The following is a 9,397-nucleotide window of genomic DNA, read 5'->3' on the forward strand; positions in this document are numbered from 1 at the left end:
AATTCAATAAGCACACCATGAAGAATGCCAACATAATTCTAGTTTATATGTATACGTCACTTATAATTTCTACGAAAGTTCTTTCATTTTTGGCAAGTCATTTAATAAATATTGTTGGTTCTTTTTGCAAGGAGTATGTGGGGGCGGCTCGATTGATTACCCACCCGAGAAAAATTTATTGTAATTAAACTCATCTTAATTCAAGATGTTTTTATATATTAGATTCATAATTTTTTTTAACTTAATACTTCTTTACATATAAGATCTATAATTTTTTTTAACTTTTTATAAATACATCTAAATTTATCTTAATACTTAAATTTATTTTAAATTCACTATTATTTATAAAAAAAAATTAACTTATCTCTACTCAGATGTTGAAACGGGGCCTTAGTCGTGATCTGACCCGGTTTACTGATTAAAGTTTACTTATTTACCATGTTATATCCTTGAACGGTCGTCGTACTCATTGGCCATTCATGTTAAATAAATTTCTCTAAGCTACGTGGATGTAAGAGCTATATAACTCTAGTGTCGTGTGCGATTACTTCCCTTTTCTTCTTAATTATCGTTCCGCATAGCATTTTCATTAACTTGACTAAATGTATCTTTAAAATTTAATTAATATCATACTTTTTTATATTTGTCTATTTTATTTAAATTCAATCTCTATATTAGATTAGTCATTCACTTTCTATATTTGATGAATTAATTGTAATTCTCTATATTTGACCAATCACTGTAACAGAAATTTAAATTGTTTTGGAGATACCCAATCTAATGTGGAGTGTTTTTGGTACAAGTTATCTAAATTTTAGCCATCCTTCAATTTTGACCAAGCCAATGAGGATGCCTAGAGCATTCTCATTGGCTTGGCCAAATGCATCTTCAAAATTTAGCTAATATCACATTTTTTTACATTTACCTATTCTATTTAAATTCAATCTCCACATTGGATTAGCCATTCACTTTCTATATTTAGTGAATCAATTGTGGTTTTCTATATTTGACCAATCACTGTAACAGAAATCTAAATTGTTTTGGAGATGCCCAATCTAATGTAGAGTGTTTTTTATACAAATTATCTAAATTTTAACCATCCTTCAATTTTAACCAAGCCAATAAAGATTATGAGGACTATTTAATACAATCTATAAGTATTAATACAAAACGAACATATTCAATTTCTCTTTGAGATTTATTCTTAATTAAATTATTGAAAAAGCTAGCTATCCTTTTTTCGTATTATGTTATGTATTAATGTGTTTAACAGATAATTCCAATAAATAAATGATAGTGTAGTAGGTAAATTAAGCTAGCCCTTGCAACAGGAGCAGTTTGGAGTGGGTAGCAAGACTAAACTACCCGGCCCACTACTACAACACAAAAGCTGCATTATTCATTTTTATTATAATACTATTTCTTGTGCTATCGAACGAAAGAGCTGACTTTGGTCTGTTTAATTAATTACAGAAATTAATATCTTAATTATATAAGTATGGAAGGAATCCCATTGCAGGAATATATACATCTTCACGTCGTTCACAACTAGCGATTAAGACTGCAGATAGTACTTCATGCTCTCTTTGGCAATCTGTCTTATCTCATTCTTCTTTTCTTTCCTCAGCAGAAAGTAACTCAACTATAAAATAAGTTTAACAGGAATAAGAGAGAGAGAGAGACAGAGAGAGAGAGAGAGATGTTTATGCAGACTTGTGGACTGAATAAGATAATATATGCATGGGGAGCTAGCGCACCGCCCAGGGCCGCGCATGCATACGCGCGCGCCCATGATCATCTGGCCACGAATGCCACGCATGCATGGGGTCGGACATGCGTACGTGTGTGCATTAATTAACTTGTCGTTTGTGGTATTCCAACATTCTAATTAAATTTTAGATTTTATGATCTTGTAGTTTGATTAACATGTCATGACCTTGAAGAATTTATGGAGATCAATGAATTAATTATCTCAAAATTATTAAAAGACTAGGATATACAAGGAAAATAATAGTTCATTGCATGCATTTTTTTACAACTCAAATTACCATATATCAATATTAAGTCTTATTTTAGAGTAACAAAACAAAATTGGGGATTTTGTTGTATCTTAAGAACAATTTTATCTAAATTCTATAAAACTCAAGAAAAGAGAACAAATATATTTTAAAGAAGTTGTTACAATTGAGACTTAAAAGTTTAGAAATTACTAGAAATCATGCTAAGAACAAGAATCACAATTATCAATATATAGTTTAGGAGATGTACTTGCGGAAGACATCTTGGATGCAAATCTTGAAACCCCACAAATATTAGTAGCTAAATATTTCCCTCATTACTCCTCACAAGAGTATTAGCTTTCAATGGGACAAGCCAATAGACACATACACAGAGGAGAGGGGCCGGGGACCTAGAACTTATAGAGTTCTCCCATTAAAGACTTTAACTCTAATTAAAGTTTAGAAAATTTCTTGAATAAAACCTTTAAGCTTCCTAGCCTACGCACATACGTAATTTACTACATCAAATAGGATATAATCCTATACAACTAAGGTGCAAAAAACTCAAGTGATCACTAACATATTGGGCTTAACCAAAGTATCATTATGAGCTATACATCTAACCCATTTTTAGAAAACACAAAATATGCAATCAAATGGAAACCCATATTTTGAAATTATTCTAACATTCTCCCACTTGGTCGAAAATTGATTGCAATAAAATGAAGATTTATTTTGAAAATGATTATCGGGTTAGACTACATAGGTGGCCACACATATATAGCTCTAATGGTATCATCTTAGAAAACACGGTCCGGTCCAACAAGAATATCAACATTGAACATGGAAGTCGTTACACCACTTAAACGATGTAAGACGACTTGGCAGCTACAAATGCTAACATCTTTATCGACATGGATCCCCATCCTCAGACCAATGTGATAGTTTGTAGTATGAATTTAGCACCAATGTGATCAAAATTGTGTTAATTCATTTCAGTCCTTATAATGCTTCAAATTGAAGCCACATGTCTTTAAAAGAGACTCATCTTATGTCTTTATATGTTATATTTCGAGATATTAATGATATCATAATAAAATACATAAGTCAAATGCATGCTCAAAACATAGTTTATGAATAGGGGAGATATATGTATTATTATTATTGTTGTTGAAAGGGGTTGTACCCTAAAACATATGGGTTGCCTACGTATCCCGTAAAAGGATCAAGACAAAACATAGTTCTTTTACATAAGTAACTCCCACTAACTAGAAATATCAAAAGTTTCCACAATACCTATATTAGCAACATATGTCTTAAAAACTTTAAGAGCGAGTCCCTTAGTCAAAAGATCTACAATCATCGTCTCTGTATTTATATGCATTATCTTTGTCTGCCATTCCTTAACTTCATCTCTGACCACCAAATACTTGATATCAATATGCTTGGACCTACCAGAACTCTTAGGCTTCGTTTGGTTTATAAACATCTCTCAACTTATCTCAACTCATCATTACAACTTTTTCAAATCCCAACATAAAATATAATAAACAATTCAACTTTTTCAAATTTCAAAATAATAATAATATTAAAAAATAATATTCGAACAATATTTTATCATCTCAACTCAACTCAATTCAACTCCCTTCAACATCCAAACGCAACCTTATTATTCTTTGAAAAGAACACCGATGCGCTATTATCACAATAAAAAGTCATTGGCCTCGAGATGGAATCAACAACTTTCAGTCCATAAATAAAATTCCTTAACCAAAAGGCTTGGACCGTAGCTCCATAGCATGCCACAAATTTAGCATGCATAATAGAAGATGCCATTCGAGTTTTCTTAACACTTTTCCAAGAAACAGCACCCCCAGCCAACATAAAAACATAACCTAAGGTTAATTTCAAATCTTCTTGACATCCAGCAAAATCAGAATCTGAGTAGCTTACCACCTTAAGGTGATTTGAATGTGGAAAATAAGCATGTAACCTTTAGTTTTCTTCAAGTACCTCTAACTTTTTTAGCTGCTTTCTAATACTCATGCCCTGGATTCAACTGAAACCTATTAAGAACACAGATTGCATTGGCTATATATCTAGTCTAGTGCAAACTTGAGCATACATCAAACTTCCCACAACACTCGCATATGGTATGTTCTTCATAGATTTCCTTTCTAGCTCATTTCTTGGACATTGAGCTTTGTTGAACTTATCCCCTTTTATGATAGATACATCACCAGGTGCATAATTTTGCATTTCAAACCTCTGAAGAACACGCCTTATATAAGCCTTCTGAGAAAGTCCCAACAAACCACGACCTCTATCACAATATATTTCAATGTCAAGCACAAAATAAGCTTCACAAGATCTTTCATTCCAAAATTAGCAGATAACATTTTCTTTGTCTCATAAAGTAACCCCAAGTCACTGCTAGCGAGCAAAATGTCATCAACATACAAAAGAAGAAAAATAAAGTTTCCCCCACTCGTCTTGAGATAAATGTATTGGTCAACTGTATTTTCAACCAAACCAAGATAAGTTACAACCTCGTTAAACTTCAAATACCACTATCAGGATGCTTGATTGAGGCCATATAAGGATTTGTTCAACTTACATACCAAGTTTTCTTTTCCCTTTATAACAAAATCTTCAGGTTGTCTCATGTAAACCTCTTCATAAAGATCTACATTAAAAAATGTTGTATTTACATCCATCTGATGAAACTCCAAATCATAGTGTGCCACAAGTGCCATGATAATTCTAAAAGAATCCTTGGATAAAACTGGTGAAAATGTTTCATTATAGTCAATGTCTTCTCACTGAGTGAACTCTTTTGCAACTAATCTTGCATTCTTCCTTTCAATATTCCCTTTTGAGTCCAATTTGCTTTTGAAAATCCACTTATTATCTATGGCCTTAGCATCTGGAGGAAGTTCAACAAGTTCTCAAACTCCATTATGTTCCATAGAATGTATTTCATCTTCCATAACATTTTGCTATTTATCTGACTCAGGACTTTTCAATGCTTGATTAAAAGTAACAGGATCAACAATATTCTCCAAATTAAAATCACTCTCCAACAAATAGACATGTAATCATTAGGCAATGCAGACCTTCTTTCCCTTTGTTATCTTCTGACTTATGGCTCAGAAACTGACTCAATAGCTATTGGAGGAGGAAAATGAAGTTCTTCTTCATGCCCAGGTTCTTCATTAATAATTTCAATCGGCTGAGAAACTAGTATTTCCTGTATAACAGGAATTGGAACCACAACTTGATTAGATTCAACAAAAAGTTCATTTAATACAGAACTCCCACTATCACCAACAACATTCTCTAAAAATTTGGCAGTAATGGACTCTATAATTCTGGTACCACAATTAGAATAATAAAACTTATATTGTTTTAATTTGTCTGGGTACCCAATAAAATAACCAGGAGTGGATTTTAGACCTAATTTCTTTTCAAGAGGATTATAAATCCTAACCTCAGCTGGACATTCTTAAACTCTGAAATGAGCCAAACTTAGCTTACGGCCTGTCCACAATTCAAAATGAGTTTTTGAAACAGTTTTACTAGGAACCTTATTCAAAATGTATATAACGGTTTTCAAGGCTTCACCCTATAAATACTCTGGCAAATTTGTTCTGCTCATCATGCTCCTAACCATATCCTTCAGAGTTCAATTTCGTCTTTAAAAAACGTCATTATGCTTTGGTGTCCCTGGCATGGTGTATTGAGGCACTATCCCACACCCTTGTAAAAATTTTACAAAATCACCCATGTTTTGACCATACTCGTCATACTTCCCATAGTACTCACCACCATGGTCATACCTTACAATTTTAATATTTTTCCCACATTATTTCTCTACTTCCATTTTGAATATCTTGAATTTCTCAAGAGTAGGAGATTTATCATTAATTAGGTAAACATATACATAGCGAGAGAAATCATCAATAAAAGTTATGAAGTATTTTTCTCTCATATGGTAGAAGATAAAGGTCCACTGATGTCGGTATGTATCAGGTCTAAAAAATCATTGCTCCTAGTGGAACCATTCGTTGTGGATTTAGTCAGCTTTCCTCTTATACAATCCACACAAATATCAAGATTTGTAAAGTTTAGGGAGGGAAGTATCTCAACTTTTACCAACTTCTCAATTCTTTCATTTGAAATGCCATAACCTCTTGTGCCACAACATAGATGATGATTCATGAATTAAAGACCATTTCTTTGCTACATTAGTTACACAAGAGACTTCACCAAAAAGAGCCAAATATATTTTATATAAACCATCACATAAAATTCCAACCAAACGAGAATCATAAAACAACCCAACCATTCAATTACCAAATTTAAAGGAAAAACCAGAATCATCAAGTTTCGATATAGAAATTAAACTCCGTCTCATTGTCGGTACAAAAACTGTGTCCTCCAAAATAAGAAAAAAACCAAACTCCAAATATAACTTTAATACTCATATAAACTCAACTTTCACTTGAACTCCATTCCCAACGCACAAGCTCACTTCATCCTCACTTGGCCTCCGTTTGCTTATGAACCCTTACAAGGAATTTGTAATATAAATATTCACACCTGAATCTATCCACCAAGAATTCAAAGGTACATCTACTAAACAAGACTCAAAATAAACTAAGGCTAAGGAGGTACCTGTGGAACTCTTTTTCTTCTTCTCTAACCAAACCTTAAACTTAAACAATCATTTTGCCAATGACCATTCTTTTTATAGAACTTACATTGATCATTTTTCTTTCTAGTTCCTTTAGCACCATTAGAAGTCTGAAGTCCAAACATTTTATTGTTCTGATTTTGGTGTGACTTATTGTCCTTATGGACCTTAGACTTATGATTATGAGAAGACCAATTGTTCGGTGGTGGCTGAAAAGCCAATTGCACAATTTCAACAATCTCACGACGCATCCTACACTCCTCTTGTGCACATACTGCAATTAAATCATTCAAATCTCATTTATCTCGTTGAGCATTATAAGCATCTTTTAGCTAATTAAACTGACTAGGAAGGCTATTGAGAACATGATAGACCAGAAAAAGCTCTGCAATGAGAACTTTAAGAGCTTCTAGCTTAGAGGATATATATATCATTTTCATAACATACTCCCTAACTCCACTTGTACCATCATATCTCATACTCATTAGTTTATCTATTAGGTCTCCAGTTTTAGCTTTATCATACTCAACAAACCTCTATCCTATGGCATTTACAATTTTGGCATTGTTATTGTCCGGAATAGCACCTATAATGGAATTGGATATAGAACGTTTGATAATCTTCAAACAAAACCTGTTAGCCCTTTCCCATTTTTCATACTCAGCCACATATTTAGAAGTGCTCTTATTTGTGGGTTTGGAAGGCTGCTCCTCTAAGGCAAAATCCAAACCCAAAAGAACAAGTGTTATTTCTACTTCTCGTTTCCATCTCATATAATTATTCACAATCAAAGTTTCAATAATAGATAATTGACTTGAAATAGAGGAGACACTCAAAATTGTAGAAACGTGAAATAATCAATTTTATTTAATATCATCCAATTGTAATGCATGCAATCAATGGATGATAACATACCTATCTAACTAAAATGAGCTATTTATTAGATAGTTCATAATTAAGCTCGAAACCATATAAGCCTTATTACGGTAAGAGCCTAGCTGTATCGTTGTAAAATCACCTTTGGGTTGACAAAACAACACGCTACAAGGTACTCTAAAAACATATCATAAAGCTAATCAACAAAATCACATCAGTTTTCAAAATACCATCATCTTTAGGTAGAAGGTGATTTCTAGACAATTGCAATCTCATTAACCACCTCATGCCATTTTTCAAAATATCACACACAATAACACCTTCGGGCAAGATATTATATGCAATAATTTTTAAAAATGCAATGATATCTTTTTCTTTAAAGAAAAATGAATAAATATCAATGAGTGTGCTACTTTGGCAGCTACCACCCATTTTTGCTTCAAAAGATTTATCTCTAGAAAATTCAATCACAAAATGATAATTATGCAGCAAAATCATAATCATCAACTTGTCACAATCAAAGTTAGAGTTCAAATGTGATTGAAAGACAAAAACAGTATGAAAAGATCAAGCATATATGACATCAAATATATCTAAAATTAAATATAAACTTGAAAAGCATATATATATAAAAGAATGAGCATAACAAGTTACAAAATTAATGTGCTTCCAAAATACATACATAGAAGCATACATATATGCATAGTTCATAGAAGACATTGAATATTCACCAGAAAATTTTATTGTAATAATCAATACATTGTAGCCCCTCAAAAATTGTGTAAATAATATTCAAAATTATATAACAGTGTCTTATGATGGTCCTAAAATTTTTCAAAAATCATATAAAAATTTAATAGGGCGCGTTAATAAATTTTGAAAAAAGAACCGAACAAAAAGAAAATTTTCCAAGGTCTCACGCATTGCACGCGCCACCTGAAGTGCATGGTCTTCGTCTTGACTAGAGACAACCATCTTCAACCTCCAGCCGGGTCTGTGTCAAGTCGCGGGTCACCGGATTCGGGTCAAACGAGTTACAAAATGGGTTTTTCTCAATTTCTTACAATTTCGGGTCAAAAAACAAAATTTATTGAGGGAAAAAATCAATTAGAACCTGAAAAACACATATATGGTGTTTTAAAACAATGGGTATCAACTTCTGATATAGAATTTTCAAACTTTAAAATGGGTATGAACCCTAGCTTTTGTAAAACTCAAATCCAGGACAAAAGGACGAAACAGGAGTATCTAAAACAAAAGGACGAAACAGGAGTATCTAAAACCAGTAGACAACATCCTAGAAACTTGGTTTGATAAACTTTTGATGAATTTGATCGATCTTTCAATTATTTATACGGAATTCAATTTTTTCACAAAATTGAGTCCAAAAATTAAAAGGTTTAATTGCATTCTTAAAACTTAATCAAAAGACTCGATTAATATATCAAAAGAACAAGGAGATTGAGAGAAATAAAAGCCCTAAGATTTTGAAGTTTTTCAACGATTGGATTTCAATGAATTTGATTTTGAGTGTTTGGGTTGTATAGGAAAAAATGAAAATACAAAATTTACGAAAACTTTTTTTTTCATGAAGGATTTTGATCCTAGCATGTAGGCTATGATTCCAAATGTAGAAATCACTAGAAATCATGTTAAGAACAAGAATCACAATTATCAATACATAGTTTAGGAGATGTATCTATGAAAGACATATTGGATGCAAATCTTGAAACCCCACAGCTCAAACACTTTGGGGACCATCATATCATTCTTTGCACAATACTCTTTTTTTTTATTATTATTAAAGAGTGAGTAGTCACCTGCC

The sequence above is a fragment of the Juglans regia genome, chromosome 2 (genome assembly GCF_001411555.2).
Source record: "Juglans regia cultivar Chandler chromosome 2, Walnut 2.0, whole genome shotgun sequence".
Classification (NCBI taxonomy): domain Eukaryota; kingdom Viridiplantae; phylum Streptophyta; class Magnoliopsida; order Fagales; family Juglandaceae; genus Juglans; species Juglans regia.